The 27,693-nt window shown below is 36.7% G+C and overlaps 1 protein-coding gene and 1 pseudogene across 2 annotated transcripts in view; one reads left to right on the forward strand and one right to left on the reverse strand.

Moving 5' to 3' along the window:
• ALDH1A1 (aldehyde dehydrogenase 1 family member A1) overlaps positions 1-27,693 on the reverse strand; it is a 179,361-nt gene that overhangs the window by 141,730 nt on the left and 9,938 nt on the right. The window lies entirely within an intron of this gene.
• Positions 54-13,932, forward strand: LOC100983332 (cytochrome P450 1A1-like; annotated as a pseudogene).

Below are 27,693 nucleotides of genomic sequence, written 5' to 3' on the forward strand. Positions count from 1 at the left end.
AACTACAAAAATAAGATAGACATTTTTCTGTTTTAGGTGTTATATTCCCAAAAATGATTCTTGACCTGGCAGTCACTCCTGGAGAGGTGACCACTTCTCTCATCATTTTGGTGATGGTTTTTGTTTTTGTAAGAGCTCTCAGGAGCAAGGGCAGAAAGCAGGTGTCTCCTCCTGGCCCTTAGTCCTTCCCCATCATAGAGAATCTTCTCCAGCTTGGAGATCATCCTTACCTTACATTAATGGAGATGAGGAAGAAATATGGAGATGTCTTTCTTCTCAAACTTGGCATGGTGCCTGTCTTGGTGGTAAATGGAATGGAAATGGTGAAACAAGTACTACATAAGGATGGGGAGCATTTTGCAGGCAGACCTAACATGCACACATTTTCTTTCCTAGCAGAAGGAAAGAGTCTTTCATTTTCAGTGAATTATGGAGAGAGTTGGAAACTTCATTAAAAAATTGCCTCTAAAGGCTTATGAACTTTTTCTAATGCAGAAGCGAAATCCTCCACTTGCTCTTGCTCACTTGAGGAGCATGTCACTGAAGAAATTTCTGAACTGGCGACAGTCTTTGTAGAGTTGACTTCCAAGAATGGCAGCTTTGACCCCAGAAATGCGATCACCTGTGTGGTGGCCAACATTGTCTGTGCCCTTTGCTTTGGCAAGAGATAGGACCACAGTGATGAGGAATTTCTTAGGATAGTTAAAACAAATGACGACTTACTCAAGGCCTCCAGTGCAGCTAACCCTGCCGATTTCATACCATGTCTCCACTACCTTCCACTGCAGATTATAAATGCTCCTCTGGAGTTTTACCAGGCCCTGAATGGGTTTATTGCACTACACGTACAAGATCATCTTGCTACATATGGTAAGGTAAGGATTTGATCTTATACCGGGACAAGGGTTTTGGTGAGAAACAAAAGATAATGGTGAAATGCTTCGAATATCATTGGTTCTTTTCACTACAGTTTTGTCACAATGACCTGTACCCAAGCTATTAGTAAATTTGAGGTCCAAACAGTGAGACTGCATGACAGCATTACTCAGTTCTCATATAAAACCCTAAGAAAAGTTCTGAATTCTTTAATCCATAAAATTTTCCCCAGAAACATAAATTTTCTCTGTGTGTGGATAGGGCATATACTTGTATTATGAACGTAAATGTAATTGTTATTTAATCTAAATCTGTTTCTAACTGTTTTTCATGAAGGCTTATACTTTTAAAATCCAGCTATGGTTGTCTGGTGTATTTCTAACTTGCTGCTTCTAAAAGTTGTTTAATATTTCACGACATGACCCCCTTGCCCCATACATTTCACCCATCTCATATGGATACCCTGATTGTTTGCAACTCCTGGTTTGCACAGAAAGTGCAGATATTGAATATTGTGATAAAACTAAGTAATTGCCTTATAAATGATGAAGAATAAGTGAGTTCCTTGAAGAAACAAAGCAATCATTTCATCTCTCCCGTTTCATATCTGGCACCGTGATCTCAGACTTACAGGTATCACAAATATTAGCATATTTTTATCAGATAGTATTTTTGAATAATTATAAAGGATATTCTATAGGAAGCTTTCAAATTACCTTCATTTTCTTCTTGAGTTTCTTTGTTATACAGACATGAATTTTAAGATGAAAACACATGTATTAAGTTTCTGCAGGTGGCAGAGTGGACCTTTCTTGTGAGGCTATTAAATTATTTGGGGCTCACTTTGATGGTCAGCAGAATAAATTTCTGTCTTGAAATACATATGTACCAGGAAGAATCCTAGTTCACAAGGGCAATTTGCTGGGATGAAGTCATCAAGAAAAAAATAAAACATCCAGAGGTGGGATCATTAAGCAAATGAAGAGGTGTAAGTAGTTAAGTTCCTTCCAGTGAAAAAGAAGAGGCAGAAGACAATCTGTTTCAAGGCACCAGATGGGAAGATGGGAATTCTAGATCAGGTATAGTAAGTATCAGCATTTGTAAGGTGTATAAACTTTTATTCCCATTCTCTCAAATACCCCAGCCCTCTCTCTTTCTCCATGGTGCCTGAAGTGAACACAAAATCCTTCCAATAGATTTAAAAACCTTTTATTGGCAAGGTGCAGTGTCTCACACCTGTAATCCCAGCACTTTGAGAGACCGAGGTGGGCAGATCAGTCCCGGAGTTTGAAACCGGCCTGGTCAACATGGTGAAACCCCGTCTCTACTAAAAATACAAAAATTAGCCACGTGTAGTTTTGCGTGCCTATAATCCCAGCTACTCGGGAGGCTGAAGCAGGAGGATCACTTGAACCCAGGAGGTGGAGGTTGCAGTGACTGGAGATCACGCCACTGCACTCCAGCCTGGGCAACAGAATGAGACTGTGTGTCAAAAATAAAAATAAATAAATAAATAAATAAATAAACTTTTTAAACATTGCCAAGCAATTTCTCTGTAATAAGTTATAGAGAATGCTGATATTTTCAAGTTGTGCTTATAGATACAGGAACTCTTTTTTATTAATTGAAAGAAGTTCTGAGGAGAAAATTGAGTTTGGTAACTTGGTTTTCTATTCCACACTATCAAGATTAAGCATTACAAATTTTAAGCAAAAATGGTTGCAAGGTTTAAGATGATCTATTTACATTCCTTATATTCCAAGACTCAATGGGTTCCCTTCAAGTTATATGGTGATATGGCTCTTCCTGCATGGGATTTAAATTGATATACAACATAGACAGGGATGAAAAGTCATGCTAAGATTTGTCTCCTCAGGATCATATCCGAGACATTACTGATGCTCTGATTAATGTATGCCACAACAAATATGCTGCTACCAAAACAGACACCTTGAATGACAGTGAAATCATAAGCACCGTGACCGACCTCTTTGGAGCTGGTATGTGAGAGAATTTAGCAACATGTAAGACCAATAAAAATTAGTTGCAATTTGTTGTTATCCATTGTTCACAGTTTAGAGGACTTTGCTCTTCCTATATCGGCCATTTTATCTAGTTGATCTCACATCGTATAAATTTGTTATCTATCTTCTTACGTCATTCAGAAAACTTCATTTTGATCTCAGGAGTAGAGACTTGAGTTAATAATAGCCCGCAGTTAATAGTGCCTTCACATTATTGTCCATGAAATGACTGTCCTTGTTTATCACTTTCACTTCCAGTCCCTTCACCCAATCCATTGACATTTATTCTGAAACTATTTAAAGTGTTATTGTTTTTGTTTTATGTATTCTTATAAAACAGGCTTGTTGTATTATCATGTACTTTATGTAAATATAATTGTTATTCACATCTAAATCTGTTTCTAGCTTTTTTTCATGAATCTCTGTACTCTTACAATCCAACCATGATTGTCAGGTATATTTCCAATTGGCTGCTTCTAAAGTTCATGTAATATTAGATGTCTGGCACCCCCCATATTTATTTTACCCGTCTCATGTGGACACCCTGATTGTTTGCACCTCCTGGCTTGCACAGAAAATGCAGATATTGAATGTTGTGCTAAAGCTAAGATGACCACTCTTGTACATGAATTTTGCCTCCTTTTGAAATACAACCTTATGCTAAGACGCAGAATTTCTGGGTCAACTAATGAAAGAATTATTGAGTTTTGATGCACATTGCTAAATTCGTTTTCACAAAGACTGTGCCAATTCGTACTGCTACCACATTACTCTCATTCTTAAATTTTATAGTTTTCTTTAAAAGTCATTTTTTATCTGTCACATTTATTAGAGTTCCTCTAAGATACTAGACTGCAGGAAGCCAATTCTCAGTATAAGAAAATATAAAATATCATAAACGTTTTAGCAGTTTCATTTTATGTGGAATACTCCTCAAATGTATTTATTTTTCTTCTTTATATTATATTTATTGGTAATTGGGTTCATTTGTTTCTAGGATCTATGCATTTGTGATCATGAATTCTCTCTGCAAACAGAGGCATTTGTTTTGATTTGTATTATTTTTCCTTATGCAAATGCACGAGCCCCCACATATGTGTGTGTGTATTTGTTATTTTAATCATGACTTCAATTTGATGGATTATTTCATCTGATTATTTATCATAAAAATGTGACCAGGCTGTACTTTGTACTTTCTTCTGACGACTTAAATAATGCTATGTACAAATATGAGTATTTGTCAGAACATTTTTAAATGCCTGAACATTAGTGAGTACTAAAGACTGGGTATGTGTAGGTGTGATAAATACATCAAGTGAGTTTTATTTTTTTATTTGTTTATTTTTAAATTGGCACATAAAATTGCATGTATTTATGATATGCAACATGATGTTTTAAAGTATGTATACATTGTGAAATGGCTAAATCTAGCTAATTAAAATATGCATTACCTCACATAGTCATCATTTTTGTGGTGAGAACACTTAAAATCCACTCTCAGAATTTTTTAAGAACACAATATATAATCGTTTACTATAGTCATCAGACTGCAATAGATCTCTTGAACTTATTCTTCCTGTTTTACTATAATTTATTTTGATCTTGATTCAATGAGATAATATCAATATATTTCAGAAATATGTAATACTTCCAAGATTATCAAGTAATTAGCAAATATAAAATTATGGCAGATGACAAAAATGACTAGGATGGAGAATAAAACCATCTGACATGTACAACACAGTTAAAAAATGGTTTGGGTAAAATGTGCACAAAACAGTATTCAGTATAATGGATTACTATATAAAACATTTATTTGCTAAATAAACATATCTGATGGAGTTTATATTTTAATGTAAATAGAGGAATAATGAAATTAATAAAACCATAAACTTCCACATGTACCTGCTACCTCACTAGTGAGATGTAATAAAATCTTTTATTAGAATAAATCAGTGAGCTCTAAACCATATATTTTAGTAGATAAAATTTGCAAGCACTCTGTTCCATCAGATCTACTATATTATTAAGATTTATATTTCCATATTTAACTTTTAAAATTGATTGTAGAAATAATTTAGTTTCTTCTTTGGGTATAGTGAGGTTTTCCCAAAATCATTGATTTTACCCTCAATGTTTCAATAATCTACCAAGACAGATAACTGCTGATTGCTTAAGCCTTGATATAAAAAGCAAAATTTATGATAATCAAAATATAGATCCTGATATTCATACAGATAGTTATAGATCTTGGATATAAAGTCCATGGCTCTACTGTGAGTGAAAGCAGTGTTTTGCATGCAATATTCATGGCATGTTCTTTGTTCTAGAGAATAAAGTTCCTTATCCTAGAGAATAGAGTTGATATATTCCACACAGAAGTCCAAATTTTCACACTACACTGTGCTCTGCTATAGACATCATGGTCAGTAACTGTATTTGAACAGCTTACCTTTACAATAACTTATCGCAGTATGAAGTCATATTAGAAATTTTCTGAGTTAAGAACCGAAGAAGCCACTGGCTCACTATGAGAGATTGCCATGTTCAACAGATGTGAAAACAGGCTTACGAAGTGGAGTTTGGAAAGGAGCTAACTCTGTTCTGCAGCTGTATCTGGGTATATTTATTGTGCATATTGTGATGCAAGTTATTTAGAAAACAACTACCTTTGTCTCTTGTGTGACCCATGTAAAATACTTTACCATTTCTATGAGGCAAATTTCTCATTTTTAATGTGAGGACAATTGTGGCCCCCATCTCAGATGACAATGTATTTAAGTGGTCAATGTTTGGTAAACATATTCATCATTAGCCGTGTTGTTATCATCATCAGGAAAATCTAGAAATTAAATATATTGATTTAAAAACTCATTTTTTGCTACTGGTTTTATAAGATTTGACTAGGAAACACAAATAACATTACTTTTGACATTAGGTCATCATAGAGGTGAATTTACAATTAAAACAGTCTAGAAGAGCTTTTTAACGTGGCATTTCTGAGTTTTAGGTTTTCAAGAATTGATTGAGTACATTCTTCGATGTAGTAATCATAAAATAGCCCTTGAAAAAAGATGAAGTTTGGCACACAGAGTTCTTTGCTTTTATTTTCAGTAATGAAACCATTTGGCTGATGTATGGATAATCTCAAAAATAAAGATACTCTGTTTAAAGAGTGAAATCGAAACTATAAAATATACATTAAAACTTATTCAAATAAATTGAATCTGGTCAACCCTTCATTACATGCTCATATAATGTTCAAATTTAAGTATTGGCTCTGCCTTTTATGAGTTCATTCACCTTGAGCAAAACCCATAATGTCTTTGAGGTTCAGTAAAATTAACATAATTAGTTATACATTTCCTATCTATATTATGATTTATAAAATATATACATTATATGTATGTCAATGTATCATATATATGTTATATATTGTGTGTATATATACACACACACACATACACACACACAGAGAGAGAGAGAGAGAGAGCACACTCCTGGATCAGAGTAACTACTTAATAACTTCTTATTTTTATTACAAATAATAGCCATTATTATCTACATCAATGGTGTTTATTATGTAATACAATGCTTCCTATATTTTCACTAGTCTTATAAATAGTACCTATATATTTTTAAAATTTTATTTTATTTTTAATTATGTTTACAAATATACATTTTAAAGTGATATAGTTCAGTACTATTGAGTATATTCACATGGTTGTGCAACAGATCTCTAGAACTTCTTCATCTTGCAAAACTGAAATCCTGTGCCCATTAAACACTAATTTCCCCTATCCTTCCTTGCCCTTGGCAATTTCCCTTATGCTTTGTTTCTATGACTTTGACTACTTTGGAAACCTCTTATGAGTGAAGTCATATAGTATTTGTCCTTTTGTGATTACCTTATTTCACTGAGCCTAATGTCCTCAAGGTTTATTCATGTGGTGGCATGTGACAGAATCTACTTTCTTAAGACTACATAATATTCCACTGTATGTATACATCACAGTTTCTTTATCTATTCATCCATCAATGGACATTTGGGTTGTCTCTACCTCTTAGCTATTGTGTATAATGCTGCAATGACCATGAATGTGCAAATGTATCTCAAATATCTTGCTTTAAATTTTTTTGGGATATATAACCCAGAAGTAGGATTGCTAGATAATATATAAATACTATTTTTAATCTTTTAGGAACTTCCATACTATTTTCTATAGTAGCTACACCATTTTGCACTATCCTAATGGGTGAGAAGTTCAGCAAAAGCACATATAGTTTGGAAATGACCTTAATAATAATTTTATTATGATTCTATTATTTTTTGGCTAGATTTCCTTCTGCTAATTCTTTTTCTTAATCTAACTTCTAAATTCTTAATCTAATTTCTTTAGATTTCTTTCTGCTAATTCTTAGCAGTAAAATAGGAAATAAAATGAGCAAACTGATTTAACTATGCTTTTTTTCATGACACTCGGTCTCTTGGTTCTATTTTAGGGTTTGAAACAGTATCAACATGTCTATATTGGAGCTTTCTTTATTTGATACACTATCCAGAAATTCAAGCCAGAATTCAAGAAGAAATTGGTAATATGCTTTCAGATGAAAAATGTAATTCTTACAATTATCGTTTTTCTTATTAAATCAAAAAATAATTTCTTTAAAGATGGAAACATTGGGCTGAGACCACCCAGATTTGAAGACAGGAAAATTTTACCATACACAGAAGCTTTCGTAAGTGAAGTATTCAGACATGCCTCTTTTCTTCCATTTACTATTCCACATTGGTAAGCATGTAATGCTCCTTTAAAACAGCCACTAGTGGTGGGGTGGAGGCATTGAAGAATCTTAGACATTGGAATACCTTAAGTTCTTTAAAATGTACATTGTATTATGGTTTTAATATTACTTTAAATCTTATTTTATTTTTAAACACTGTAATAAAATTTTTGTGGTCAGTGAAAGCACATTTCATGAACATTTTTCATTACTAAACTATGTTGTCATTAACTTTTATTTTATGTGTACTAATCACAGGGTCAGAAAGTTATGGAATGTCCAGACAACAGATAATCCAACCATAGTATGTGTTTGGCTATGAAAAGTCATGCAAGCTTGCTTAATTTAAGCTAAGGAGCCGACTTAGCTTCCTTCTTATATGGATTTGTTTTTAGTAGCCTAGAATTTTGCTAAACAGTAAACTAAGGAAGCTAATGTTGTCACAATGAGATTAAACAGAGTATTCATTTGCAGATACTTGAAACTTTACTGAATCTTACTCCAGAATCTCTAGCACGCAAATGCATGCCAGCATAGATTAGGTAGATACTTCATTAAATGCATCTGTGGGGAACCAAAGTTCTAGTAGTTTGTTCTGTTTTTATTCCACACAATTAAAAATTCTTAAAAAAAAAAAAAAAACCACCTGGAATTCTCAGTGTTCGTTCTTCCCCCTCCCTTTAAATAGTGAAGGAGTGGGAATATCTCTCTTCCCAGGAAACTGATGTAATCATTTAGTAATTGGTGTGACAGCATGCAGTGTCCTTAGCTAAGTGTCCCAAAGGGCAAGACCACCAGCTGAGCAGAGTCAAGGCCAGACAGCAAGTGACATAGTTCCCTGTATTTTGCCCTTTGTTTGCTCTCTTTATTCACACACAGTGGCTATTTTTTTCACAGCGATCCATTTTTTTTTCTAGCTGCTATGTCAGATCCTCTCTCAGTTAAAGCAAATTTCGTTTTATTGTAAGTTTTAAAAAAATTAAAAAGTTCTACCTATTTAAAGGCAACTCTTCTGTCCCAATAACTTTTAAAGGTGACTTTGGGTGCTTCATACGAGTATTATCTACACTTTTGCTAAGTACCCAGGAACAGAGAGGCTCTGCCAAGTTTATAGGCATCATTTGGAATGAAAGTGATCATCTAATTAGGGCCCTGTAAACTCATCTGAGGGTCTAAGTGATAGGGAGAAATATGTATTAGGACATAGATATTCATTGTATTATTAAAAGTAACGGAATACATTAAAATGGAAAATTGAAAGAACTACTGCATTGGCTAATGAAAGCAGCATGATATGAACCAGGAATTTTGTGCACACAAAAGAGCTATCTTACTTATATTGTTTAGGACTGATTTATTCTATTACACTTGGAAGTTTATTGTTTTTCATTTAAAATGAAAATAAATCAAAAAGCACAAAATATGATAAAATAAATTTAAACAAACTAAATGAAATAAACTTAAGTAAAAGCAGCAAAAGTTTGCTATTACATATAACATATATACACACATACAAAACACACAGGAAAGACCAAACCATATCCTAATAAATATTTATTGCATATGCATTTCTTAAAAGTTGTGTGGAAAGCCACATATACACATGAAATTTAAGGAACATAAAAGGAGAGAGAGAAACTTTACAATTCACTCTTATATTTTAATACCAGTGAAATAAAATTTTACATACCAGGTTTCTGTAAAATAGAAGCATGTAACTTCTATGAGTAGAATCTGAGCAGCTGAATCCACAGAGGCAGTGTGGACAGGGATGTGTTGAGAAAGGCAAGTGGCTATGCATGAGAAAAGGTAACCTTCCAAAAAGCGAGTCTATTGCTTGTTTTGTTCCCCCTTGTTGGGTTTTGAGAAACTCAATAAATAACATTCATATTATTTGCCAAAGCTCAGTACTAGCCACAAAATAGACACAGGTAAAATAGAAATTATATTATTAGCTTTTTAAATAATCAGAGCTAGTTTTCACAATGTGGCTTAGAGCTAGATCAAGTAGACCTCGAAATTAACATACTTCTCTACTCAGTCTCCAGCTAGGTTGAACACTTTCAGGTCTCCTGTGGAAGGACAAAATCTGACCCTCTAAGCTCAGCCTATTTCTGATTGTAGATAAGATGTACCTTCATTACAAATTGGCTAATCTGAAGAGAAAACCCAGAAGTAGTGAGACAATGCCTTCTCTCAAACTAATCAAATTGAAATGTTTCTGCTTCTCTTGGGGAAGTGAGTGTGAGAGTAGGTTAGCGAGGTAGGGAGTGCCACAGGGAAACATAAAACGATTGAAACCAATCCATGAATAATTATAGAGGTATAAAGGGGAAAGGCAAACAGGTTTCAGGAAGGAGTTTGAGTATCAGACTAGAAAAATAGAATATTTGCTTTAGAGGCAACTTAGAGACCATCCAACACAACCAACACCTTCGTTTCATAGCTAGGAAGTGGAGTCGCAGAATAGATAATTTGCCCAATATCCCACTGAGGGCAGCATCCAGAGTTCAGATTTCCTTGCTCCAATTCCATTGTTCCTTCTACCCAGTACTAAAAGGTGTGACATTTTGTCTTTCTAATTTATTAATAGTAGACACAAACACATTGAGCACACAGAAGTACTTAATAATTCTCTTCATCGTTTCCTGATGTAATTTGATCTGCCTGCTTATGGTCAACTCTGTCACAGAAATATTGAGATAATTTTCTATGGAAATGTTTAGCTCATAGAAGTGCTTTGAATATATTAAGTGCACAATATGCTTAATATATGCAAGAAAAATAAATTATTAATTTGACAAGAAGTGGAAATTGTTTTAATTAATGAAAGAATGAAGATGTATAAAGATATATTATTATAGTAAAAAAAGACATAAATAAAAATAGTCTGTGAGTTGTAGGTGGCAGTTTAGAGATGGGTAATTTGAATTGACAGGATGTGCTGTAATGCTGTTTTTTGCTGTCTTAGTACTACAGCAGACACCACTCTGAATGGCTATTTCATTCCCAGGAAAACTTGCACCTTTATCAACATGTATCAAGTAAATCATGATGAGTAAGTTACCAAAATTAATCTTTGGATAAATTTGCTTGCCTGCTTGGTTGTTTACTGTTTATTAATCTGGAAAAGATTTACAGTCTTCTTAGCCAACCTTCACTCCTGTTTCTCTTGAAAGATATTGGAAAGAATTTCAGTTTCTCTCCTCATCTATAATGCAAACAGTAATATATTGACACAAATTGAGGAAAAATCCAATATAGGGCAAATCCAATTTCAAAAGTGAGCTCATTGGGAGAGATTTGGGCCGAGGACTTCATGGGCTCACCCTTTGCATGGCCATGGCTAGTACATTGAAATGGAGTCTGAAATCCCCCACTGGAATATAAGCCACCAAGCAGGGATTTTTTTTTTCTTTTTTTTTTTTTGCTTACTTGTTCCTCTACCCCAGCACCTGGATCACTGCCTCACACGTAGTTGGCACACAATAAATATTTGTTGAATAAAATAAAGTTAGAAGTTCACCCACATCAGCTATGAAAGAAAGGGCTGAGATGAGAGTACCTAATGCAGTGAAAGTGAGGATAATGACAGTGGTGGTGGTGAGAATGATGATTACAGCTAATATTTATAGACTCCTACTGTGGGCAAGGCACAAAGTCTTGCAGTATCTTTCCTGAGCCTCAATAGTAACACGATTGGTGCTATCATGATCCCCATTTAACAGATAAAGAAACCTTGAGCCAAGTTAAACACATTGCCTAAAGTCGCATGTTCAGAAGGTGGCAGAGGTAGGACTCAAATCCAAATGTGTAAATTTTATGTAATGGAAACCAAGTGCTTCCTGCAGTGGTCAGGGCTTGATGTCTCCAGTGACTGGCAGAGACTGCATTCTTATGCACTCAGCAGACAGTAAATATGTTATACAGTCTTTTCTCTTCACCCAAGATCTCATCTGACTGATGTTTCAGGCTGCAAGCTGTAAGAGAGGGAAGTGATTATCCTGTGTACCTAATGGCAGCTTCACAATCTCTGTAAACAGAAAGATGGTAGAAGACTATGCATATGCTGTCCCACTGCAACACTTACTGTCACAGAGATTGACACTTCCATTCTCCACACCTAGGCATTTTGAAATCACTATAAGAAGAAATACAGCAAGTGTATATTTAATAACATTTATTCTTACTTAGTATAATCCTAAGTATTCTATTAATAATATCCTAAGAACTGGTGATTATAATGAATATTGAGTAATGTGCAAACAAACTGAGTTAACATGGGTGCTCCTAAAGAAATACCATTTGTATGGAGGCACTTGTTTAAGCTGAACGAGTATGTAACTTAAGACTTGATATTATGGGAAAATTCTTCATATTTAATTAATCTAAAGCATAGGTCACAAACTCAAGCACCTATTGAGCAATGAAAAATACCAAAAATAAGTGAATTGCACTTGGTGAAGCACTGTGAGGAGGGGAGGTCATCTGCCGCACCTAACTCGGCTCAGTAAACCGTTGGCAAGCAGGACAATGTCCCAATGTTGTCAGCTTTTACAATTATAAAAGAGAACCTGGAAATGCATATTTTCATGTGAAATCTGATTTTTAAATGTTAGCAATAGTGAATTATTTTTAAAAGATTATGAGAGCAAACCAAAATGTATTGGAGGACTGTGTACAGAACTAATCCTCTAGGTCTGTGGTCTCTGGTACAGACAGAAACCAGTTTCTCCTTCTAGAGAGATGATGACATCTACACACAAACAGGGCCAGTTCTATGTGAAGCCAGGTGGGTTCCTGATATATGGTTTAGGACCTACAGAAAACATGCTAGCACTGGTTGTCATAAACAAGCCAAATATGGTGCCTGTAAGAAAAGATAGAGATAGAAGAAAGAATCAGGTACACAGTGATTTGAGAACTGTGGGCAATCCCCCAATTAGAGTTGCTTTCTGGAGACCCAGATCCTCTCTGTATTGTTGTACAAGGCCATTTCCTAAACATGTTTTTTACCAGAGTGAGAGATGTGGCCCAGTCTCATCATTCTTATTCATTCTGCTAAAGCAAAAGATATTGAATATTTATTACTTTTTATTTATGTCACCATTTTGGAATATTCTTATGACAATTTTATGGAATTCTTCATTTAAAATAATTAAATTCATGGCTAACCCATACCTTGAAGTTAGCTTGCAGGAGAGCCGAGCTAGAACTGGCTCTTGTATAGGGTTGGCCATGAAGCCAAAACCATCTCAACTCCAAGCAGAACTTCGCATCTCAGGTAGTTCATATGCTCAGATTCTCAGACTGAGTGGAGGGTTTCTTATTTAATTCAGAAAAATTGATGAAATAGATTTTCAAGTATTTTATTCACTAATGAATTGGTAGTCATTTCAGTGAAAATTAAGTGTAATTGTACTAAATCTTTATCATAACTAGATTTGTCAAACATTAAAGGAAAAAGTGACATATATCCATAATTATATATAATCATACATCTCCATAAATACTTATACATATATGTGTATATATACTTCATTTATGTATACCTCTTTTCTCTATATATAATTTCTAAGGAATATTCTAAACTTAAAGTAGTTCATGAAAAACAAAATTATCGTGGAAAATTTGCCAACAATAGCAAAAATGAGAAAATAATTTCTTTTTAAAGTGTTGTTTTTGTCTATTTTATGCAGAACTATTTGGGATAATCCTAGTTTATTTAGACCTGACAGATTTCTAAACGAAAACAGAGAACTGAATAAAAGTCTTGTCGAGAAAGTTTTGATATTTGGAATGGGCATCCGGAAGTGTCTGGGAGAAGATGTTGCACGCAATGAGATATTCATTTTCATCACTACCGTTCTGCAGCAGTTCAAGCTGAAAAAATGCCCAAGAGCCAAGCTAGACCTGACTCCTACATACGGGTTAGTCATGAGGCCAAAACCATACCAACTCCAAGCAGAACTCCACCCCTCAGGCAGTTCATCTGCTTAGATTCTCAGACTGAGTGGAGGGTTTCTTACTCAATTCAGAAAAATAGATGATTTGAGTTTATTTAACTAGCAATGTGTAGTTTATTCCCCTGAGCTATGCTATGAATTCAACTCTGTGACATGTTTTATCAAGTATGTGGCATGGCTTTAGTTCCAATATGAGACTTACTGTAGTGTGAGGATACTTTAAGATAATAAAAAAGTGTGATGTAAATCAGGGGGTTTAAATCCAGATCTCACACAGTGGTGTCCCGGGTGTCATGTGGGTATGAGTGGAAGGGAAAAGTGAGTGACAGATTGACCAGGCAGGCAAGGGGACTCTGTCTACCTTCCCTTTATGCTAGCTTCAAATAAACAGGCATACTCATCTTTGCTTTAAATATGGGGTTCAGAATAAGAAAAAGTTCTGATCTTAAATATTTTCAGTGATCTAGAGCATAGATGCTCAGGAGGGCCAGAGAAAGGAGCTAGAGTAGCCTAGCAGAGAGCATTGCATGGTCACAGTAGATGAGCTGGGCTAGAGTTAGAGAAGTAGAGAAAAGGAGATGACAGGGATTGCCTCAAGCCAATTTTTGTATCAGATTACGTATTTTTGTGTATTAAATTTTTAATTGTAAGGCAAATTGGTGTTTTCACAATGTTACCAACTTCTTTTGGTACATATTATATATATATATAAAATTAATAGCTTACCAGGACTGCAATAATAACAGAATACCAGAAGCTAGGTAGCATAAACAACAGAAATTTACTTTCTCACAGTTCTCGAGGTAGAAAGTGCAAGATCAAGGTGCCAGCTGACTTGGTTTCTCCTGAGGCCTCCCTCCTTGGCTTGCAGATGGCTGCCTTCTCACTGTGTCCTCACAAGGCCTTTTCTTTTTGTGCACACATCCCTGGGGTCTCTCCCTCTTTATATAAGAACAATAGTCATAATGTATTAAGGCGCCACCCTAAGAGTCTCATTTTAACTTCATTATTCCTTTTTAAAAATTTTTTTATTTTTATTTATTGATTGATTGATTTTTTTTTTTGAGAGGGAGTCTCACTCTGTTGCCCAGGCTGGAGTGCAATGGCACGATCTCGGCTCACTGCAACCTCCGCCTCCTGGATTCAAGTGATTCTCCTGCCTCAGCCTCCTGAGTAGCTGGGACTACAGGCGTGTGCCACCACACCTGGCTAATTTTTGTATTTTTAGTAGAGATGGTGTTTCACCATGTTGGTCAGGCTAGTCTTGAACTCCTGACCTCGTGATCCACCCGCCTCGGCCTCCCAAAGTGCTGGGATTACAGGCATGAGCCACTTCACCTGGCCAAGTTCATTATTCTTTAAAGACCTTATCTCCAAATACAGTCACATTCTGAAGTACTAAAAGTTGGTATGTCAACACATCAATTTCAGAGTCGGGGGGGTGGGGAACAAAATTGAGCCCATAATAGCAAGTTACGAGAATAAAACTGGCTGCTGATTTTTAAAAATGCTTTTAAATGTAAGACTCTGCACTAAGTATATGCTTTATTAATTGAATTTGTTAATGAGCTAAGGCATATAAGTGAACTTAAAATGGGCAGTGAAAGAACTAGTATTTCAGATTGAAGGTTTGAGGTGCAGTTGCATTATAAAGGATGTGCAATACAAGCTGGGAGGTAAGAGAACATCTGGGGTCTAATTCAACTGGGGAGAACAGTGAGAGAGATGTGGCTCTCTAGATAATGATGATCTTGGCCAAGATGTGACAATGGAAGTAGAGAACTTTTAAGCAATTCACAGACGTTGAAAATTAAAGTCAGTGCAAGGTGCGGTGGCTCATGCCTGTAATCCCAGCACTTTGGGAGGCTGAGGCAGGTAGATCAGGAGGTCAAGAGATCGAGACCATCCTGGCCAACACAGTGAAACCCTGTCTCTACTAAAAATACAAAAATTAGCTGGGCTTGGTGGTGCATGCCTGTAGTCCCAGCTACTCGGGAGGCTGAGGCAGAAGAATCCCTTGAACCTGGGAGGCGGAGGTTGCAGTGAGCCGAGATCGCGCCATTGCACCCCAGCCTGGTGACAGAGTGAGACACTCCATCTCAAAAAAAAAAAAAAAAAAAAAAAGGAAAGAAAATTAAAGTCAATACTTAGTCTTTTTTTCCAATATAAATAAATTCAACATTCTCCTTGTGAATAAACAATTGAATTGCTTGTGCTTCTCTAAGAGCTTTTGAAATTATTTATATTACCCTCATGGCGTTGTGTCAAAATGAAACTATTCTTATATTTTTACCATAAGAAACTTGTCAAATTTTCTGTATACTCAAGAAAAATGGGAATGATTAGAAACTGTGAAAAGCTTGGTATCTATTTATCTGATATTTTCTTGAAAGAATTGCATTTTTCTAACCACTTTATTAAAAAAATAAGCAAAGCTTATACTTTCAACACCTTGTATTGTAAAATGCTATTTTGCACTCTTCCTCTGCTCCTAAGGCATAATTAAATAGTATACTATTGGGCTTTTTGTATAATTTATGTTTGTATTTTATGTATCTTTAGAAACAAGGATGAGAATAAAACTGGGGAAAGAAAGTGTGAAAGCAAAATAAGAATAGCTTTTCTTTGTCATTTAATATGTAATGATAAGTTCATTTTAATTATGTGTATTTGCTTATCCTAAAGCAATAATTTGTTTCATGAAATATGTAATCAGAAACAACATAGTATAACTCTCTCTCTATCTATCTATATATATAAACTTGTACTAACAAAGACACATTGAATAATAATCTGGAAACTACTCACAGAAATCATTATGACTATAGAGAAGTTGATAATATATGGATATATGCATCCACTGGGAATCCAAGATGAGTGAGGTCTTAGAGGCAACATGTATGAAATACAAAAGCAGAGTTATAGGAATTAAATACCCTGCTTCATACAAGTATATGCAGACACTTACATCTCCCAGGCCTCCTTGTAGCCACAGTCCCTGGGAGTTCTTGGTAACGTTATAAAGACAAAGATCAGTCTGGAAACATTATCCACTCCATGATGCAAATGAGTGCAGGATGTGCCTGGTCTCAAGTCTTTTACAGAAGAAAACTTGCACCCAAAATTTAAAAGAACAGGATCGCCTGCTACATTGTAATTCTCTAATTTATTCCCAGTTAAACCTATAATTCAGATGAAATATCAACCCATAATAACACAAGAAGAAATCTGAACTATTTTAAAGAAAGGCAGAAGGGGTCTTTGGGGATTTTACTATCTACATAATTATTAATTAGGCTGTGAAATCTGTCCTGGTTTGCAGATGGTTCCAGGACTCTGGAAGTGTAGATACACAATTTGATGTTTCAGATTCACATGGGACCTCCTCACAAAATTCAAGTCATGCTTTAAATAAACAAATACAAAAATCCTATGCTACATGCACTTTAAATCAGAAATAGCTAAAGGGAGTTGTTTTTATGGCTTAACAAGCTATAAAAAGAAATTCCCTGTGAGGAATACCTCCATTGCATTTCTCTTTAGATAAACAAAAAAATGCAGGATGCAGTCAACATATTTTCTATTGTTAACACTGGAAGAGCCAAAATACATAAAAAAATAAGAGTTTATAGGTCTTTTATCCTTCAAGTTGTTTCCAGAGAATAGTGTACTTCCATTCAGTTTGACTATCAGGCCCCACAAACAGTAAACTCTGCACACAAAAGTGTTGTTTTTATCTGCTATTCCTGTGTACTGATGCATGGCGCATGAATACATTTCCCAGCATAGTGAGATGATCAACTTACAAAACATTCATTTTAATGGCTTTTAAAAGTCTTTCTGAGTTTCTGATGTTTTAAGATTCCTTTATTAAACATAATTTTCTCTTTCCCAGATATTATAGTGTCATTCATTTCTATATGGTACTGCGCTGGGGTGTAATCATTTGATGATCTCTTGATTACATCCTCCATCCCTGCCCCAATACCTGGTTCCATTCATTATTTTAAGGCTGATCTCTACCACCTGGCAAGCTCCCCAAATGCAGGGGCCAAGTCTGTTTTGCTTCCTATTGTATCCCCAGTGTCTAGCACTATTTGAAGTATGTAGTACACATTTAATTGGATTGAATTGGCTACAAGGAGGCTGAACATTCAATCCATTCACATTGGTTTGAATGTTCAGTGAATGATGGAATTAATTAATGATTAAGTGAGTGGATCTAGTGAGAGAACAGGAAAAGCTTTAGCAAAAAGGAAGTGTCTAAGAATGTCTGGTAAAGATATTATTTCTGATATCTCTGCTCACATTTTAATTTCTACTGTGTTGCTTACAACTCCTCGGCTTAAAAATCTGTTCAGTCTTCTCACACTTTTTTAATCTACAAGGTCCAAGGTCCAAGTCTCATCAAAGAAGCTCTTAATTTTTTAAAAATGTTTTTTGTTATTATTATTTTAGAGATGGGATCTCGCTTTGTCACCTAGGCTGGAGTGCTGTGGCACAATTATAGCTCACTGCAGCCTCACAATCTTGGACTCAAGTGATCCTACTGCCTCAGCCTCCCAAGGAGCTGAGACTACAGGTGTGTGCCACTACACCCAGCTATTTTTATTTTTATTTTTTTGTAGAGGCAGTGTCTCGCTATGTTGCCCAAGCTGATCTCAAGCTCCTGGCCTCAAGTGATGCCCTCAACTCAGCCTCCTGGGGATTACAAGTGCATGCTACTGCTCCAGGCTCTCTCTCTCTTCCTTTCATTTTTATGGCACATTTTAATGGAAATTAGCCCTCATGTGTCTTTCCAGAACCATAATCAAAGTATGTCCTTGGTATTTAGGAAGCTTTCCAAAGCCAACATCTCAAGTGCATTCCAAAATGTCACTGAACTTTTTCCTCTCTTCCCATTGCATCTTGCCAACACAAATGCATGGGTAGCTGACAGTGTCATCGGCTCCACCAGAAACATTGTTGTCTGATGGCATCTGCCATGTCTTCTGTCCATTCTGATGAAGAGAAGGATCCCTGTTCTCTCCCTGGACTGTTTGTATCTAAGCATGGGTATTGGGATTTACCCATTTTTCAAGACTGTAACTGAGATTTAGCTGTGATTTTGAAGAAAATTTACTTGAAGGTTTGGGGCTATTGGAAAGGATGACTCCAGAAAAATTAAAAAGTTCTATAGCCTACTGCTTAAGCACAGACTCTTCCCAGACTGCATCCTGGAACAGTTCCTTGCATTCTTTTCTCCCTGTGGATAGGTCCCCCCACCCACTCCCTACCCTGACCAATCCAATCCCCATTAGAGCTGTTCACTCCAACTTATGAACACCTTGAGGCTGGTAAAATAAAGAAGCAAAGGAGCCTTCTCTCAGCTGCAGAGAACTGTCTCTTCTGGCCCTTGTCCTGGGCGGAACTCTGAATCTTCACTTCCTAACCTAGGATTATCTAGGACTCACAGAGGGAAAGTCTGATCCTATAATCTCAACAGACATTCATATTATCAGTTTCCAAAATGTGAGATATTCATTTTTATTTATCATCATCTTGTTGTGCCAAAATTAGATAAGCAAGCATTCATCTTGATTTGTTCTGGTTCTCTCAAGCTATTGCTATTTCCTTTCACTGCCAGAGATCGAGTCCCTAACAGCATACTCTGTGTGTCAGGCAATATAGTAGATATTTCTGAATTATTAATTTTGACACGAACCATGAAACAGGCATTAGTACTAATCTTTTTTTTTGAGATAGAGTCTCATTCTGTCATCTAGGCTGGAGTACAGTGGCACCATTTCAGCTCATGGCAACCTCTGCCTCCCAGGTTCAAGCATTTCTCCTGCCTCAGCCTCCTGAGTAGCTGGGACTACAGGCATGTGCCACCAGACCTGGGTAATTTTTGTGTTTTTAGTAGAGACGGGGTTTCACCATGTTGGCCAGGCTGGTCTCGAACTCCTGAGCTCAAGTGATCCACCTGCCTCAGGCTCCCAAGATGCTGGGATTACAGGCATGAGCCACCACACCCGGCCTAGTATTAACTTTTTGCAGAAAAAGAGGCTCAGAAAGATGAATATGCCCAAGATACTCTTCAGGTAAGGCTTACTGCAGAGTTAAAATCTACATCAAACTCAACTTAAAACTTATGTAGTTTCCATAATGGCAATGGTTTCAACAGTATATGCCTTAATTTAAAAGAAATTCTGGCAGCATCTCAAAATATTAAGTTGTGTTTGTAGTACGTTCCAAAGTTATTCCATTCAGAAAATCAATTTCAGGTAGGTTAAAGACCTCCATAAGAAAAGTCAAACCTTAGATGTTTAGAAGAATAAAGAAAAATTTCTTAAACAAGATACTGAAAATGCAATCCATAAGAAAACAATTCATTTTCTACATTGAAATGGTAAATTTTCACTAAAAAAGGCATAATAGACAAAAGCTAAAGAAGCCATAGAGTGAAAAACGATATTTGGAACACAGAGTAGACAGAGGAGTAGTATCCAGAATTAAGAAGACTTTATTCAACTTAATAAGGAAAAAGTCACCGATCTCCATCCCAATAAATCGGAAAGGCTTATAAATAGGTGAAAATATGAAGGGCCAACAAGCATAAAAAGGTACCTACCTCAGTAATAATCAGTGACATACATATTAAAGCAACCTAAAATACTGTTTTGCACATAGTAGGTTGGCGAACAATCTGCAATTTACAAATAGGTCAATACAAATAGTGCTAAGTATTTGGAGAAATGAGAACTTACATTCACTCTGATTGGGTATGTAAATATGAAGAAATATTTGAAAACGTTTAATAAACTTGAAGATTACTTGCTTGAGACTTAGCAATTCCATTAGAGAAATCCTCACACAAATGCAGAAGAAGGCATGCATTATCCATTCCAGCTTTTTTTAAAAGTGAAAAACTAGAAACAACCCAATGCTCATAAATAAGATGCTAGATATACATAATTATGTTGTAGTCATATAATAGAATTCGGTAGTATAAACAAGTATGCTAGTGTTACATAAATCAACATGAATACATTGCTGAAACATTCAGTAAAAAAGTAAATTGCAGAAGTACATATGGAGCAAGATATTATAATATTTATATATATATATTTTTTGAGACAGAGTCTTTCTCTTGTCACTCAGGCTGGAGTGCAGTTGCACAATCTTGGCTCACTGCAACCTCTGCCTTCTGGGTTCAAGCGATTCTCCTCCCTCAGCCTCCTGAGTAGCTGGGATTACAAGTGCCCGCCACCACGCCCAGCTTTTTTGTACTTTTAGTAGAGACAGGGTTTTGCCATTTTGGCCAGGCTGGTCTCGAACTCCTGATCTCAGGCAATCCGCCCACCTCAGCCTCCCAAAGTGCTGGGATTACAGGCGTGAGTCACCGTGCCCGGCCTACATAATTTTTTTTAACACACGAAAAATCATGCTGTATTTTGTATGGACATATTCAAGTGTTTATACTATGGGAATAAATGCTTACATGAGGATGATAAACACAAAATCCAGTATTCTGTGGAGAAAGGATTTAAGATGGGGAAGGTATCACAGAGTTTCAATGATATAATATATAATTTCATAGAACTTGATTATGAGTTGAAGGCTGTTCATCACGTTTTTTATTCTAATTTTCTCTATGTTTGAAATATTCCAAACTAAAATTTAAAACTGAAGTGTGATACATGCATGCAGATGGTTAATATTTCCTGCTATTTAATGATTGTTGTGGAAGTTTACTTTTTGGAATGAAGGGATAATATATTACAAATAGCAAGTGTAAAATACTGCATGTATACTTTCATTGATTTTGTTAAAAATATAGGAAAAGAGAAAGATGTGGCAATGTGCTGTAAATAGAATGCTGACAAAACTATGAATTTTTCAAAAAACGTAATACTATAAGTACAGCACTGTATTTAGAGCATAAGCCTAATACAGAGCATATTGTGTTTACTTAAGATTATACATTCCCTTCACATCTGTGAACTCATGTAAATGGTAAAGAAATGTTTAAGGGTGGCAAGTATCTGTCATAAAGCTGGTAGAGCTGGTCTAGAGGGAGAGTGAATCCTCAGACTCTCAGACTAGACAACCGAACTGTGAGTTGAAACTGCAGGATATAGAAGTTTTGCATTAATTAAATGAAAACAAAAGCTGGCAACTGAGAATACAGGAAGACAAAAAACTGTAAGTATAAAACCTTAGATGTCTGAGATTATTCATTGATTCATCAAGAAACTCTGCATACATACAAAACACTTTTATTTCATGTTAATGAGTGTTTTCAGGGCCCTAGTCTAAGCCAGGCACTTTAGGTGCCAAGCATAAAAAAAAATGACTAAAATATTATCCCTAAGTTGCAAAACTCCTTAGAGTAGACATAAATAATGATAATACAATTATATATATATATATATGCATTTATATACACAGATACCTGTACATAATGTGTATATATAGTCATAAAGTTACATACACATATTTTAGTTGTTCGAAGACTGGTCATAAATATTCAAGCTTCCTCCTACCCTCCTTACACATATAAATGGGGTATGCATCTGAAAATTGCTTTGCAATAACCTCTTTTTGTAAAACAGACCCTGACATTGATACAGTAGGGCTGGGCTCCTGCCTGAACCCCACCCTTAAGCCTGGAACCTCGGCCCTAAGTGAAAACAACTGACCCCATTTTTCCACCCAAATGTTGCCTTTTTGGCCTGCCCCACCCCTATCCTGTGCCCATAAAAGACTTCAGCTGGCAGAGCAACACAAGCAACTGGGCATCAAGGATACAAGCAGCTGAGTGGCGAGCAGAGAAGCAACTGAGCATCAGAGACAACAGATAAACGTGGCTAACTTCAGACAGTGCAGCTTCGGAGATGGGCGCAGCCGGAGATGGCTGGGTTTAAGGGAAAGATCACCTTCCCATTCCCTTTCCAGCCTTCCTTTCCACTGAAAGCCACCCACCGCTCAATAAAGTCTTCTGCATTAATCACCTTTCAGTTTGTGTGACCTGATTCTTCCTGGATGCCGGACAAGAACCTGGGCGCCAAGAAGACAGAGGCTGCCACTGTGACCTTCCACTGAGCTGATTGACACTTGGCAGTCCCCGGACTGCAGAGCTGAAAGAGCACTGGTTGTAACATGTTTTGACACCGTTGTGGGGCCCACATAGAGCCTGCTCCCTCCAGAGAGGAGTGACTAGCCAGTTCTAGAGTTCATTCACTCTGGTTCCCTCATTCCCTTGCTCGCATGCTTCCTCCTGCAAGGAGTGGCCAGTGGCAGCCTGAGTGAAATGAGCCACTTCAGTTCCTGCTGGCGAAGGGGTTCAAGGGAATTATACCATCTCAACATGATGGATGCTTTTTCTTTGATAAGCATATTTGTATAGCTCTACCAATTTACCTCTTTGCACAGAAGGTCGCTTTTCTAGAGTCTTCATTCCTTGACTCCTCCATGCCAACTTCACCTAGCTTACACTATTTCCTAGCATTCCATACTTGCAGTCCTCATTGGGCCTCAGTGTGCCTCTTACTGTTCTGCCCAGCATTTTGACTTTCATCTATGTGTTTGGCATTGCTAAAGGCTTTTGCCATCTGAGTCGGTGAAAACAGGGTAGTTTAGAAATCCAGCAGATTAGGAAGAGAGTTTAACACATTTGAAAGGCAGAATGTCACCTATTGTCCCAGCAGTACTTAGCTAAGTGACTTAAATGTAAAGTCATTGAACATATACTGGATAATTCATGACCATTTAAAATATTTATTGATTGGCAATCTACTTCACTAGGCCTTTGTGGGTCACAGAATAGTACTGCTTGTAAAGACTTTCGAAAGGTAAAATTGCTATGGGCAGTGAAATGATTTAGAAGATGATATCTCTTGATTTAACAATCGATATAGTTTGAATGTGTGTCTCCTCCAAATCTCATGTTGAAATGTAATCCTCAGTGTTGGAGGTGGAGCCTGGTGGGAGGTGTTTGCGTCATGGGAGCAGATCTCTCATGAATGGCTTGGTGCCATTTACTTGGTGATGATGAGAGCTGGTTGTTGAAAGGAGCTTGCAAGAGAGGGGATTAAGACGGTGGATAGGAGGCAGGACTAGCTTGCAGCTCCCTCTCAGATGGACACACTGGTGTGTGGAGACTCATGTCATGGACTTTTGCTCCAAAAACTACTGCAGGAACATACCAGCAAAGCTAAGAGAATCCACAGACCTTTTGAAGGAACTGGATCACTGCTGGAGGCTGCGTGAGACACTGAAAAGCTGTGAGTCGGCTTGCTTTCTCAACAGGGAGGCTGTGGTCTGGAGCAGGTTCTCAGCCCTGGTAACTGGCTGCCTGGAAATAGACTCAGTGCTGTTGGGGGGCACAGTGGGAGTGAGACTGGCCTTTAGGACTGTGGGCTGTGTCGGAACAGAGTGAGACCTGTGACTACCGGCTTTTCCCAACTTCCCTGGTGACATATATGACTCAGCAGAGGCAGCCATAATTCCCATGGGAATATAACTCCAGCAAGCCCTGCCCAAGGAAAGGCTGAGCTCAGACACACCTATCTCTTCCCCTACCTGGTAGTCTTTCTCTAGCCACCCTGGTAGCTGAAGACAAAAGTCATAATCTGGAGCTCTATGGCTCTGCCCACTGCCTGAGAAACCTGAATACTTAACCAGGTGTTCCTAGGGCAAGTCTGCATCCTCCCTGTAGGACCACAGCTGATACACTCTTGAAAGCGCCACCTCCTGGCTGGAGGCTAACCAACACAAAACCAGTGCACTAAACATAAACACGACACAAACTCAGAGTCCACTTCACTCCCCTGCTACCTCCATCAGAGCAGGTACTGGTATCCAGGGCTGCAACACCTGAAGACACATCACATCACAGGACTCTTTGCAGATACTCTCCAGTAACAGCCTGGAGCCCAGTAGCTCAACTGGTTGGCTAGAACCAGAAGAGCAAAAAGAATCACTGTAGTTTGGCTCCTAGGAAGCCACATCCCTTGAGGAAGGGGGAGAACACCACATAGAGGGAGCATCCTGTGGGACAAAAGAATCTGAACAGCAGCCCTTGAATCCCAGATCTTCCCTCTGACATATCCTACCCCAGACTATGAGAAGGAACCAGAAAAACAATTCTGGTAATATGACAAAACAAGGTTCTTTAATACACCCCCAAGAGATCATACCAGCTCACCAGCAATGGATCCCAACCAAGATGAAATCTCTGAATTGCCAGAGAAAGAATCAAGGAAGCACCAGAGAAAGGCAAAGTCGAACTTAAAGAAATAAAAAGCATGATACAGGATATGAAAGGAAAAATCTTCACTGAAATAGTATAAATAAAAACAACCATAACTTCTGGTCAAGGAGACACTTCGAGAAATGCAAAATGCACTGGAAAACCTCAGAAATAGAACCAAACAAGCAGAAGAACCTCAGAGCTCGAACATAAGGCTTTTGAATTAACCAAATCCATCAAAGACAAAGAAAAAAGAATTTTAAAAAATGAACAAAGCCTCCAGGAATTTTGGGACTATGTTAAATGTCCAAACCTAAGAATAATTGGTGTTCCTGAGGAAGATGAGATGTCCAAAAGTCTGGAAAACATATTTAAGGGGATAACCAAGGAAAACTTTCCCAGCCTTGCTAGAGATCTAAACATCCAAATACAAAGAAGCTCCAAGAACACCTGGGAAACTAATCACAAAAAGATCATTGCTTAGGCACATAGTCATCAGGCTATCTAAAGTCAAGATAAAGGAAAGAATCTTAAGAGCTGTGAGGCAAAAGTATCAGGTAACCTAAAAAGAAAAATCTATCAGATTAACAGCAGATTTCTCAGCAGAAACCCTAAAAGATAGAAGGGACTGTGGTCCTCTTTTTAGCCTCCTTAAACAAAACAATTATCAGCCATGAATTTTGTATACAGTGAAACTAAACTTCGTAAATGAAGGAAAGATACAGTCTTTTTCTAGAAAAACAAATACTGAGAAAATGTGCCACTACAAGAACTGTTAAAAGGAGCTCTAAATCTTGAAACAAATCCTCAAAATACATCAAAATAGAACCTCCTCAAGGCATAAATCTCATAGGACCTATATAACAATGATGCAGTGAAAAAAACCAAGGTATTCTGGCAGCAAATAATATGATGAATAGAATAGTACTTCACATCTCAATACCAACTCTGAATGTAAATGGCCTAAATGCTCCACTTAAAAGATACAGAACCGCAGAATGGATAAGAATTCACCAATTAAGTTTCTGCTGTCTTCAGAAGACTCACCTAACACATAAAGGACTCACATAAACTTAAGGTAAACGGGTGGAAAGAGATATTCCATGCAAATGGACAGCAAAAGTGAGCAGGAGTAGCTATTCTTAGACAAAACAAACTTTAAAGCAACAGCAGTTAAAAAGACAAAGAGGGACATTATATAATGATAAAAGGACTAGTCCAACAGAAAAATATCACAATTCTAAATATATACGCACTTAATACAGGAGCTCCCAAATTTATACAACAATTACTACTAGACCGAAGAGATGAAATAGATGGCAACACAATAATAGTGGGGGACTTCAATACTCCACTGACAGCACTAGACAGGTCATTAAGATAGAAAGTCAACAAAGAAACAATGGAATTAAACTATATCCTAGAACAAACGGACTTAACAGATACTTATAGAACATTCTACCCAACAACTGCAGAATATACATTCTATTCACCAGCACATGGAACATTCTGTAAGATAGACCATATGGTAGGCCACAAAACCAGTCTCAGTAAATTTAAGAAGATCAAAATTATATCAAGTATTCTCTTAGACCACAGTAAAATAAAATTGGAAATCAATTCCAAAAGGAATCCTCAATGCCATACAAGTATATGGAAATTAAATAACCTGCTCCTAAATGACCATTGGGTCAACAACAAAATCAAGATGGAAATTAAAAAATTGTTTGAACTGAATGATGGTAGTGACACCACCTATCAAAACCTCCATGATACAGCAAAAGTGGTGTTAACAGGAAAGTTCATAGCATTAAATGCCTACATCAGAAAGTCTGAAAAAGCACAAATAGACAATCTAAGGTCACACCTCACAGAACTGGAGAAAGAAGAACAATCCAAACCCAAACCCAGAAGAAGAAAAGAAACAACAAAGATCAGAGCAGGACTAAATTAAATTGAAACAACAACAAAATAAAATACAAAAGACAAACAAAACAAAAAGCTGGTTCTTTGAAAAGATAAATAAAATTGATTTACCATTAGCAAGATTAACCAAGAAAAGAAGAGAGATGATCCAAATAAGCTCAATTAGAAAGGAAATGGGAGATATTACAACTAATACCACAGAAATACAAAAGATTATTCAAGACTACTATGAACACCTTTATGCACATAAACTAGAAAACTTAGAGGAGATGAATAAGTTCCTGGAAATTTACAACCCTCCTAGATTAAACCAGGAAGATATAGAATCTCCGAGCAGACGAATAACAAGCATTAAGATTGGAATGGTAATAAAAAAATTGCCAACAAAAAAAGTGCAGGACCAGATGGATTCACAGCTGAATTCTATCAGACACTCAAAGAGGAATTGGTACAAATCCTATTGATACTATTCCAGAAGACAGAGAAAAAGGGAATCCTTCCTAAATCATTCTATGAAACCAGTATCATCCTAATACCAAAACCAGGAAAGGACATAACAAAATAAGAAAACTACAGGCCAATATCCATGATTATAATAGATGCAAAAATCCTCAACAAAATGCTAACAAACCAAATCCAACAGCATATCAAAAAGATAATCAACCATGATCAAATGGGTTTCATACCAGAGCTGCAGGGAAAATTTAACATAGGTAAATCAATAAATGAGATACACCACAGAAACAGAATTAAAAACAAAAATCACATGATCATCTCAATAGACACAAACAATCATTTGACAAAATCCAGCATCCCTTTATGACTAACACCCTCAGCAAAATTGGCATAGAAGTGACATATCTTGAGGTCATAAAAGTCA

This window comes from Pan paniscus, chromosome 11 (assembly GCF_029289425.2).
Source record: "Pan paniscus chromosome 11, NHGRI_mPanPan1-v2.0_pri, whole genome shotgun sequence".
NCBI lineage: Eukaryota > Metazoa > Chordata > Mammalia > Primates > Hominidae > Pan > Pan paniscus.